General features: G+C 36.4%; 2 long non-coding RNA genes across 2 annotated transcripts; one reads left to right on the forward strand and one right to left on the reverse strand.

Annotated features, from left to right (window-relative positions):
* The first annotated feature begins 830 nt into the window (after positions 1-830).
* On the forward strand, positions 831-6,881 carry LOC133738731 (uncharacterized). Its single transcript, XR_009860252.1, has 2 exons — positions 831-1,890; positions 2,660-6,881. It is a non-coding gene; the product is annotated as an uncharacterized LOC133738731 (long non-coding RNA).
* Positions 5,360-12,954, reverse strand: LOC133738730 (uncharacterized). The gene is made up of 2 exons (XR_009860251.1): positions 7,774-12,954; positions 5,360-7,002 (listed from the first exon to the last, which is right to left on the reverse strand). It is a non-coding gene; the product is annotated as an uncharacterized LOC133738730 (long non-coding RNA).
* Positions 12,955-13,007: the final 53 nt, after the last annotated feature.

Here is a 13,007-nt window from a genome sequence, read left to right on the forward strand (position 1 = left end):
AAATTGGTCTACAACCAGCCTTGAATCCTCTTTGCATTGCCCCTAAGCAGATATATATTCTCTTAAAAACAGGAAGCTAACTGTTAATGCTCAGAATACCGCCATGTGATGTCGGCTTCCGATAACATGGATAATGATCCAATCTTCCGATATGTATGGAGTTCATGAAATCCCGCTAATCTGTCAAGAGAAATACAACGACATCAAGAGGGGATACCGCGGTTGGCGGTCTTCGCTCCTCCGATGCTAAAGTTAAACGATGTACTTGTATTGACAAATATAGCAGTAAACAGCTATTGAATGTGTAATGAATGAAGAGAGAGAAATGGACATTTTATAGGTGATATAGTGAGTTACCTCACTCTTGTTTTCGATATGGGACTGATATACTTCAGTTTGCTGAGTTTTGGTCCTTTCTGCAGAGACAACTTTGGGTGGCGCGTGTCGGCGCGTCATTGCATATTTCGGCCTGGAGTTGGCTTGCCGGTGGAGGTTGTCTTGCTATGTTTCCAGAGGTTACATTGTTGAAGCCATTCCGACAAGGTGAAATGGTTAAGTATGAGTGCTGATTATGGATGGCAGGTATTGTCACTATTGTGTATGTACACTAACTAGGGTTGTTGAAATCACACTTGATATCAACAGTGGTCTTTGGATCAACCCTTTTAAGCTCCTTTAAATAATCCTGAACCCTTACATAGTGCTCATTCATTGACTTCTTAAGTAGGCTTAAAGCAGCCTTCTTAGTCCTGTAAGCTTGTTGGAATTAAACCTTGGCTCTCACACCAGCTACCATGGTCTGTTGAGAGACTGTGGTAAGAAACATTTGATAGGAGCATTTTAATGTGGTATTTTAATAGTTAATTCCTCACATTTTGCTTAGTTAATTCCTTAACGAATCGATTTTTAACTCAATTTCTATTTTCTTAGGTACATTGGAGTAAATGATGGTGAAATGAGCATTAGGTCCACACTTACCTATAAATGATGGAGAAAAAATGGAAATGTACTAAAAGGTCAATTTTACACATTTTCCTACTCCGGCTAGGAGAAACCAAGCCAAGCAAGGAAGAAGGAGCGGCCGCCTGACCAAATGAACTCCAAATGAGCTGAAACTTTCCAGATCCATTCTAGATATCCTAAGGATCGTTTCTTATGAAGAGTGCCAGAGCTAGAATTGAGCGGAAGGCCTTCAAACAGTTAGCCCAATTTCCTGCAGAAGCAAAACTGGAAAACTGGACCCGTAAGGAGTCCAGCAGAGATTCTGGCCCAAAGGCATGGAAATAAATTCTGAAATTTTACCAAAATGATCTACACTCATGGTAGATCATTTCATATGAAGAAGTCAAGAGCCAAAAATGAATTCCTGTTGGAGAAATAATTGAAGGAATAAAGGGGCAGAAATTGACCTAAAACCAGCTCAATATTCACATGTTCATGTTTCCTACCCACATGAAGAAAGCTAGATGCTTTTCTCTTTTTCCTTGGATATATTTTTCTGCTCCAATAGATCATCATCACTTCCATACTTCTGCACATTCATGCCTTGCTTTCATTTCATCATTACTCCATCTTTTCCATATTTTACAAACCACTTTCATTATTTTTCTTCCATTTATCATTTCACTCTTCTTTTTCTTCCCTATATAAACACCTTCTCCTCTCACTCTAAACACATTCCTTCATCCATTTCATCTTCTTTGTCTCTCCATTTCCATTCCATTTTTCTCTTCATTCTCTAGTTGCAAAATTCTGCGTTTTCAAGTAAGAAGAAGAAGAAGAAGAAGGAGCCGGGAATGTCATATCCTCCATCGTCCACCTTGAAGGCTTGCTTCCAAGATTCAAGATTTCAACGTTTCAAGCACTCCATCTCCATCTCCAACTCACGGTGTAATTCATTCTTTTTCCTTATTTAATTTCGTAGGAATTTGTTTCTAGTTAACAATAACATTAAGGGCAAAGTTTAAGCCCAATTTCTATGTTTGAATAAAAATTGTGATTTCTTTATGTTGATTTTTATGTTGCTTATGTGAGATTGCTTAATTGATTTTGGATTATGGAAAACTTTTATATGTATGTGTTCTTTGATGGCCAACTTAGGATATATGCATGTAATTGGTGCTAGATTTAAGTAGTAAAGGCTTTGGACAAAAGTCGAAATCAATTAAGGAGGATTGCAAATAGATGGACTTTTTCATACTAGGTTGTGCACTTTGGTTGACATCCTTTCTTTGTTCTTCATGCATTGAATGTGTTCTTGATTAGCTAGTTTTCTAGACTATGATTGCATGTTCAATAGGTTTAATTTAGGTGCTTTCACTTAGATTAAATATTCAAGGAAAGTAAAATATGGGAAATCATTTGCTTCGAATGTTTCACATGGTCAACTTATTTCTCATGACATAGATAATCAACTATAGGAATTGTAATTGGATTTCATTCATATGATTGTAGTTTTGATCTTTGTTTCTTGTGTTCCACCCTTGTATATGTGTTTTTACACTTTCTTTATTTCATTTAATTTTAATTCCAATTCTATAATCTCAAAACCCCCCTTTTTATATTAACTTGTATATATTTTTATTCTTTATTTTATTTTTGTACATAATACTTTTTACTTTATTATTTTAATTCTTTATTTGTTTTTTGACAATGACAGGTGTACCCTCAATCCCCGGAATAGAACGATCCCTATTTGCTTATACTACTAACGATGTTTTCAGGGTTAAATTATGCGCTTGCTTTGAGCGTATCAATTTTTGGCGCCGTTGCCGGGGAATTGAAAAATCACTTGTTTTTGTTTTTAATTATTGTATATAAACTGTTTGATACTTAGTTTAAATTAACTAGGTTGTTTTTTTTTGTTGAATACGAGTTTAATTGTGAGTTGTAAATTAAAGAAGGAATAGGTGAAGTCGTGTTTATTAATATTGGCCTAAACCCCTTATTGGTACCTAGTTCAGGTCCCTTAAGGTTGAGGGCGGCCTTTATTAACATTCATTGAACTGTCTAACACACTTAGAACCTTTTACATCCTAGTAAGAATATCCTATGTGAGATGGTGTCTAGGAAGGGGATAACGTTCATGACGGGTTTTTGAATCCAGAAGTGCTTATAAATGGGCTTAGCTCATGCCAAAATGGATTTTTCCTCTCGTGTTCACCCTCCCCTACCTGGCCATTTCAGTAAGGTTGCCCAACGGATGTAGGAGGGACTTTGTGTCTAGACGACTATACTTGGGCCGCACGTCCACTTGATTTACCGCTTGGAATTAGATTTGATATCAATAATGTTTATAACAAAAGAAATACTTGTGCATACTCTTTACGTGTAAATTATTTTGTTGTTTCACACTTTATACTTGTAAAAATACTTTTTACGTTTTATACTCACTTGTGTACTTAACTTGTGTCTTATGTACAAAATACTTGTTAATTATACTTGTAGTTTGTAATTCATAGTTACTTGTTTATTTTTTTTGTATTTCTTTGTTAATATTAAGTTACTAACTTTATTTAATGTAGGTACCGTCTGGCTGCAAGACGTTAAACTCAAGCGCTGCTTGGGAGGCAACCCAATTCAGAAGTAGCTGCTTGGGAGGCAACCCAATTCAGAATATAATCAGATTTGCTTTCTCTTTCCCTATTTCTTTTTATTTTTTAATTTTTTCTCTTTTGTTTTTATTTTAGGATTTATTTTCATAAATGTCTTCTATCTATGCTTATTTGTTTCATTGCATGCTTATGATTGATTACATTGAGGACAATGCAATATTTAAGTGTGGGGGAAGGGATTTATATTTGAGTCTTTTATTTTGAGTCATATATATTGGAAAATACAAATCGAAAAATGTCAAAAATTAAAAAAATTTCGTTGATTTTATTTATTGAGTCTTAGTCCTTTGTTTTTATTTTTGAGTCATAGGATGCCCTTTTAACTGTCTAGGATGAGCTTATATCTCTGAAATTAAGGCTAAAAGAGGATTACAAGATTGGGATAATATTTGATGATATTCTTTGGTTAATTATGATTTATGAAAAGCATATGAATGTGTAGTAGATATGGTGCATGCGTAACTTTGGTACAGAATATGAACATGTGGATGATAAGTTATGATTCATAATAACCCTTGTGAGAATTTGAGCCATGTGCCCTTTCTTTGTTGAGTGATTAATGGAAAAAAAAAAAAAATGAATTATACTCTTATTTTCTTGGCGATGATTCTGTTGATCTCATTATTCTTTCATCTTGATTGATTACATGCCATAGATTAAGTTTAATGGACTAGAGAATGCTAGAATTCGCTCTTGTGCTTGTTGAGACGTTTTGTCAATACATGGCCCTGATTCTGGAAAGGATAGAGGCACCTAGGAACTACCACCATTGCCAAATAAGCCTGTGTCCCTATTTGTGCCCGTCGTGGGACCCCCTTAGATAAACCCCTTTGAGCCTACATTAAGCCTTTTCTTTCATCACCCTAAAAATCCTTAACCCCTGAACCTTAGTATAGTTATAATCCTACCCTTTGTTCTAAAAACTTAGTGGAGCTATCTTTTGAGACTTACTACATGATGGTGACAAGGATTGAGAAGAGGTGAAAATTCAAGTGTGGGGGTAGACTTGTCCATGAAAAAAAAAAAAAAATATGTATGTATTGCCGTGAAAAAAAAAAAAAAAAAAGAATGTTTATGGATTTTAGTCCCCCATACTTGGTGAGTTTGGAGATTGTTTTGAATTGAAGGCCCACTATCGAAAAATTTGGTCTTTGTCCAATTCACTAGAATCAAAGGGAGTTTAGAATGAAGATGAAGACATTAAGCCCTTTTATAAAGCCTCATGGGTATGACGTTATGCCTTGGTGGATTTCTAGAAGTCTCTCTACATCAACATGAGCTCTGCTAGGTTTTTAGGATACTTTGTTAAAAATTCCTTACCCTTTTATTTCTTAAAACCTTGAGCCTTAGCCCCATTACAACCTTTGAGAAGACCTTCTTGATCCTTAAGATGGGACAGCCTTTGATGTGGAGATGAGTTACAAGAGTTGAACATATGGCTTGGGTCCATTCGTGCAAGTAGTTGATATCTTTCATGAGATCTTTTAAAAAAAAATTATATTCACAAAGTGCTTTTTGTTTCTTATATATGTGAGCTATTTGATTGCCTCAAAATATTTTCTCTCACATATAATTGAGTGATTATAAGCTTTTAAGCATGAGCCTTGAATCTGAGAGAAGAAAGAGTGATATATCCATGTGAGGTTTGAATCATGACTTGTTTGAAATATGTTGAGCTCCACTCACCACCATTGTTTACTCCCAAGTCTTACATGCTTATATGTGGATTATATTTTGTAATTAGCTCTTGAATATCTTGATGATGTGATTCTTGGTTAAGTGCTAATCTTGGTGACTTGAAAGTATGAGATTTCTGAGACAATATGTTAAAGGGCAATAGAGGTCTTTGTGATGTCAACATCATGGTCTTTGTCTTTGAATTTACTCTTTTATGTGTGACGTTTTTTTTTCTTTGTGTTTTGCTTTGTGTTTTACGTTTTTGGTTTCTTTGAGTCTTTGTGTTTTTGTTTCCATACTTAGTCATTTTTTTCGTTGGTTTCTTTGTTTTGTGTCATAGTCTTTTTGGTTTGTTAGTTTTTGATTTTGCTAAGGGACTAACAAAAGCTAAGTGTGGGGGAATTTGATAGGAGCATTTTAATGTGGTATTTTAATAGTTAATTCCTCACATTTTGCTTAGTTAATTCCTTAACGAATCGATTTTTAACTCAATTTCTATTTTCTTAGGTACATTGGAGTAAATGATGGTGAAATGAGCATTAGGTCCACACTTACCTATAAATGATGGAGAAAAAATGGAAATGTACTAAAAGGTCAATTTTACACATTTTCCTACTCCGGCTAGGAGAAACCAAGCCAAGCAAGGAAGAAGGAGCGGCCGCCTGACCAAATGAACTCCAAATAAGCTGAAACTTTCCAGATCCATTCTAGATATCCTAAGGATCGTTTCTTATGAAGAGTGCCAGAGCTAGAATTGAGCGGAAGGCCTTCAAACAGTTAGCCCAATTTCCTGCAGAAGCAAAACTGGAAAACTGGACCCGTAAGGAGTCCAGCAGAGATTCTGGCCCAAAGGCATGGAAATAAATTCTGAAATTTTACCAAAATGATCTACACTCATGGTAGATCATTTCATATGAAGAAGTCAAGAGCCAAAAATGAATTCCTGTTGGAGAAATAATTGAAGGAATAAAGGGGCAGAAATTGACCTAAAACCAGCTCAATATTCACATGTTCATGTTTCCTACCCACATGAAGAAAGCTAGATGCTTTTCTCTTTTTCCTTGGATATATTTTTCTGCTCCAATAGATCATCATCACTTCCATACTTCTGCACATTCATGCCTTGCTTTCATTTCATCATTACTCCATCTTTTCCATATTTTACAAACCACTTTCATTATTTTTCTTCCATTTATCATTTCACTCTTCTTTTTCTTCCCTATATAAACACCTTCTCCTCTCACTCTAAACACATTCCTTCATCCATTTCATCTTCTTTGTCTCTCCATTTCCATTCCATTTTTCTCTTCATTCTCTAGTTACAAAATTCTGCGTTTTCAAGTAAGAAGAAGAAGAAGAAGAAGGAGCCGGGAATGTCATATCCTCCATCGTCCACCTTGAAGGCTTGCTTCCAAGATTCAAGATTTCAACGTTTCAAGCACTCCATCTCCATCTCCAACTCACGGTGTAATTCATTCTTTTTCCTTATTTAATTTCGTAGGAATTTGTTTCTAGTTAACAATAACATTAAGGGCAAAGTTTAAGCCCAATTTCTATGTTTGAATAAAAATTGTGATTTCTTTATGTTGATTTTTATGTTGCTTATGTGAGATTGTGATACGCTCAAAGCAAGCGCATAATTTAACCCTGAAAACATCGTTAGTAGTATAAGCAAATAGGGATCGTTCTATTCCGGGGATTGAGGGTACACCTGTCATTGTCAAAAAAACAAATAAAGAATTAAAATAATAAAGTAAAAAGTATTATGTACAAAAATAAAATAAAGAATAAAAATATATACAAGTTAATATAAAAAGGGGGGGTTTTGAGATTATAGAATTGGAATTAAAATTAAATGAAATAAAGAAAGTGTAAAAATACATATACAAGGGTGGAACACAAGAAACAAAGATCAAAACTACAATCATATGAATGAAATCCAATTACAATTCCTATAGTTGATTATCTATGTCATGAGAAATAAGTTGACCATGTGAAACATTCGAAGCAAATGATTTCCCATATTTTACTTTCCTTGAATATTTAATCTAAGTGAAAGCACCTAAATTAAACCTATTGAACATGCAATCATAGTCTAGAAAACTAGCAAATCAAGAACACATTCAATGCATGAAGAACAAAGAAAGGATGTCAACCAAAGTGCACAACCTAGTATGAAAAAGTCCATCTATTTGCAATCCTCCTTAATTGATTTCGACTTTTGTCCAAAGCCTTTACTACTTAAATCTAGCACCAATTACATGCATATATCCTAAGTTGGCCATCAAAGAACACATACATATAAAAGTTTTCCATAATCCAAAATCAATTAAGCAATCTCACATAAGCAACATAAAAATCAACATAAAGAAATCACAATTTTTATTCAAACATAGAAATTGGGCTTAAACTTTGCCCTTAATGTTATTGTTAACTAGAAACAAATTCCTACGAAATTAAATAAGGAAAAAGAATGAATTACACCGTGAGTTGGAGATGGAGATGGAGTGCTTGAAACGTTGAAATCTTGAATCTTGGAAGCAAGCCTTCAAGGTGGACGATGGAGGATATGATATTCCCGGCTCCTTCTTCTTCTTCTTCTTCTTACTTGAAAACGCAGAATTTTGCAACTAGAGAATGGAGAGAAAAATGGAATGGAAATGGAGAGACAAAGAAGATGAAATGGATGAAGGAATGTTTTTAGAGTGAGAGGAGAAGGTGTTTATATAGGGATGAAAAAGAAGAGTGAAATGATAAATGGAAGAAAAATAATGAAAGTGGTTTGTAAAATATGGAAAAGATGGAGTAATGATGAAATGAAAGCAAGGCATGAATGTGCAGAAGTATGGAAGTGATGATGATCTATTGGAGCAGAAAAATATATCCAAGGAAAAAGAGAAAAGCATCTAGCTTTCTTCATGTGGGTAGGAAACATGAACATGTGATGTTGAGCTGTTTTTAGATCAGTTTCTGCCCCTTTATTCCTTCAATTATTTCTCCAACAAGCATTCCCAATTTCACTATGACCTCTTCATAAAAAATGTTCCATTATGAGTGTAGATCACCCTGGTAAAATTTCATATTTTTATTCCATGTGGTTGGGCCGAAAATGCTGCTGGACCTCTTACAGGTCCAGTTTTCCAGTTTTGCTTCTGCAGGAAATTGGGCTGACTGTTTGAAGGCCTTCCGCTCAATTCTAGCTCTGGCACTCTTCATAAGAAACGATCCTTAGGATGTCTAGAATGGATCTAGAAAGTTTCAGCTCATTTGAAGTTCATTTGGTCCGGCGGCCGCTCCTTCTTCCTTGCTTGGCTTGGTTTTTCCTAGCCGGAGTAGGAAAATGTGTAAAATTGACATCTTAGTACATTTCCATTTTTCTCCACCATTTATAGGTAAGTGTGGACCTAATGCTCATTTCACCATCATTTACTCCAATGTACGTAAGAAAATAGAAATTGAGTTAAAAATCGATTCGTTAAGGAATTAACTAAGCAAAATGTGAGGAATTAACTATTAAAATACCACATTAAAATGCTCCTATCAAATTCCCCCACACTTAGCTTTTGCTAGTCCCTTAGCAAAATCAAAAACTAACAAACCAAAAAGACTATGACACAAAACAAAGAAACCAACGAAAAAAATGACTAAGTATGGAAACAAAAACACAAAGACTCAAAGAAACCAAAAACGTAAAACACAAAGCAAAACACAAAGAAAAAAAAAAACGTCACACATAAAAGAGTAAATTCAAAGACAAAGACCAAGATGTTGACATCACAAAGACCTCTATTGCCCTTTAACATATTGTCTCAGAAATCTCTTACTTTCACAACACCAAGATTAGCACTCAACCAAGAATCAATGTTAAGCATTCGAGAGTTAATTAAAACATATGATCCACACATACACAAGTAGGACTTGGTTGTAATAATGGTGATTGGGGTTTAGCTTAGCATGCTTCAGACAAGTATGATTCATATCCTCACAAGGTATATCCACTTTTTCTTCTCTCAGATCAAGGCAATGCTTAAAAGCTTATAATCACTCATTTATATGTGAGAGAACATATTTTAAGGCAGTCAAATAGCTCACATATATAAGAAACGAAAAGCACTTTGTGAATATAATTTTTTTTTTTCAAAAGATCTCATGAAGGATATCAACTACTTGCACGAATGGACCCAAGCCATAGGTTCAACTCTTGTAACTCATCTCCACATCAAAGGCTGTCCCATCTTAAGGATCAAGAAGGTCCTCTCAAAGGTTGTAATGGGGCTAAGGCTCAAGGTTTAAAGAAATGAAAGGTAAGGATTATCAAAGTGTCCTAAAAACCTATTAGAGCTCATATGAATGTAGAGATCTCGAAATATTTCACCAAGGCATTGCAAAAACGTCACTTCCCCATAGAGGTAATATAAGAGGGCCAAATGTCTTCATGTTGGGCCCAATCTTCAATATAAACTTCCCTTGAACTCTAGTGAAATGGACAAAGGCCAAATTTTTCTGTAGTGGGCCTTCAATTCAAAGCAAACTCCAAAATCACTAAGTATGGGGGATGAAAGTCCATAAACATATATATATATTTTTTTTCTTTTTCTTTTTAGCCGTACACAATTTTTCTCTTTTCTTTTCATTTTTCACGGCTTCAACATATCTTTTTCTTTATGGACAAGTCTATCCCCACACTTGAACTTTCACCTCTTCTCAATCTTCATCCTTAGCACCAAACCCATGTAGTATGTCTCAAAAGATAGCTCCACTAAGTCCTTAGAACAAAGGGTAGGGTTGTAACTATACTAAGCTTCATGGTTAAGGATTTTAAGGGTGATGAACGAAAAGGCTCAAAGTAGGCTCAAAGGGGCTTATCTAGGGGGGTCCCACGACGGGCACAAATGGGGACACAAGTTTATTTGGCAATGGTGGTAATTCCTAGAGAACCTCTATCCCTTCCAGAATCAGGGCCATGTATTGATATCACGTCTCAACAAGCACAAGAGCGAATTCTAGCATTCTCTAGTCAATTAAACTTAATCTATGGCAAGCAGTCAATCAAGATGAAAGAATAATGAGATCATCAAAACATCGCCAAGAAATTAAGAATATATTTTTCATTTCACTCCAAGAAAAAGGGACATGGTTCAATTATCTCACATAGATTTTATGAATCACAACTCATCTTAACATGCTCATATTCTGTACCAAGGTCATGCAATCCATATCCACTACAAGTGCATACATTTTTCATATATCTCAATTAACCAAAGAATACCATGTTAAAATCATCTCAATGTTGTGATCCTCTTTTAGTCATGATTTCAGAGATATAGAATCATCCCAGACAGTTGAAAGGCATCCTAAGACTCAAAACAAAAACAAAAGCAACGAAAATTTTTTATTTTTCTGACATTTTTCGATTTTTTTTTTTTTTTTTTTTTTTTTCTTTTTATGACAAAAACTAACTACAAGCATTAATCCTTCCCCCCACACTTAAATCATACATTGTCCTCAATGTTAAACAAGTTAGAGCATGCAATGAACAATTATCATGTGAATGGAATGATTAACTCAAGAAAACCTAAAAACAAAAACTAAAAACGCAAATAACAAAGATACAATCAGAAAATAGTAATAGAGGAGATAGAGTTTAAGAGAGCAAATCTGCGTTGATGGCTCCTCCACAGCTACGGTTGAAATGGGTTGCCTCCCATGCAGCGCTTAATGTTTAAAGTCTTTCAGCCTAGACTTGTACCTCCATTTACTCCTTTGGAGGAGCGGTATGCGGGCGAGTGGCAGCCTTCTTGCTGGTTTCAGCCTTCGGAGGAGGGTTCTGATGGAGTGACATAAATAAAAAAAAACGGGGGAGGCAAGGTTCGAAACCTTAACTTGCTGCACGAAACCTTTGTCCCCAACCACTGGAGCACAAGCTGTGCTTAATATAATGTGTACAAATTTTATACTTATTATGTCATAAACGAACATAATAAAAATAAACGAGAGGCGAGGTTCGAACCTCAGACCTCTTGTACACGAACTTTACACTCAACCACTCGAGCACGGCTGCTCACGTTATTATCCATACCAATCCTTTTATTTAAACCAACTGTTTCAACTGTTTCAACAATTCGGCACAAAACATCCAAGACTGTTGCAGAAACCCAGCCCAACTCATCCAAAACTGTTTCAGAAACTCGGCCCATCATGTCCAAAACTGTTTCTGAAACTCGGCCCATCAGGCCTCCACCCACAGCTACAGTGATGCCTTGATCCGAGACAGGCCCAAGTACGGCCCACTTGTGTCACGGCTTATCCCTTCCGTGATTTACGGCAGTCAAATCTGCTTTCGGCTACAGCTGTCTGCCACAGCGCCTCGAGATTCCCTCGGTCCCCTTACACGCTCTCCACGCGCCAACAACTTTTCCGGGTTTCAGGGCGACTTTAATCCAACGCGTAGAATGAATCACAGGAATCGTCCATCCAACGGTGGAGATCTGCTCACCTCGCTCTATAAATAGGTGCATTCTGAGGGCGCAACTGTTCACTCCAAAGGAACGAAAATCTCTCCTGAGTTCCAGCCCCTCTCTCCCAACTCTTCAGCTTTTCCTCTTCTTTCAAAACTCAAAATATTTCTTCTTCGATTCAATCCTTCTCTTCTGATCTTCTCTCCCATCTAGTTGATTCAATCTCATCTTTCCTCTGAACTTTCAGATCTCCAACACACCATCATCATCCTTAATCCCTTTAACAACAACTCCTTCAAACACTTGACAACTTTACTCTTCGATCTTCACATCCCCTCAACCCATCACCATGGAACCACGAACTCTGCAACTGATGGAGCTACAAACCCAGCAACAAATCGAGGATGGAGGAAACAACCAAGCAGCCGGGAGTAGTGCCAACACAGATTTCTGGCGAAGCCGTGCCAGGTGGGTTCCTACTCCAGATCAAATAAGGATCCTCAAGGATCTTTACTACGACAAGGGAGTTAAGCGCCCAACTACAGAGCATATTCACGAGATCTGTCTCCAGCTGAACCAGTATGGACATGTTGAGGGCAAGAACATTTATTTTTGGTTCCAGAATGTCAGGGCTCGAGAGAAGCAGATGAAGAGGTGCAATCAGGCTGCTCAAGTGCCCATGGGAACTAGTTCTCCTGGTACTGGTGGATCCATTGATCTCAATTTTGGGTCCACTGGTTCTACTGGTGCTGGTGGATCCATCGACATCAATTTTGGGCCAGCTGGTGGATCCATTGACATCAATTTTGGGTCCACTAGTTCTACTGATGATGGTAGATCCATTAATCTCAACTTTGGTTCCACCGATTCTACTGGTAATGAAGGATTTCTTGATTTAAATTTTGTTTCATATTCTTCCTCACACTTCAACACTAATACCAGTACAACTCTTTTGGCACAACAGGAGGACAAACATCCCTGCAACAACGAGGAGGAGATCACCAGGAGATTGAAACCCTTCCATTGTTCCCCATGCATGGTGAGGACATCTTGGGCATCATGAAGACTACTTCCGAGGGAGGTAGCGGTTATGGCGGTGGCTCTCACATTTCCCTTGAGCTCAGCCTCAACTCCTACAGAGATGCAGACATGGCTTAGTATAGAGTATTATTATTATTATTATTATTTTTTTTTTATTTTTTTATTTTTTTATTTTTGTAAATAGCTGAATTTAATAAGACTGAATGAATGCATTTTT

The sequence above is a fragment of the Rosa rugosa genome, chromosome 3, assembly GCF_958449725.1.
Source record: "Rosa rugosa chromosome 3, drRosRugo1.1, whole genome shotgun sequence".
Lineage (NCBI taxonomy): Eukaryota > Viridiplantae > Streptophyta > Magnoliopsida > Rosales > Rosaceae > Rosa > Rosa rugosa.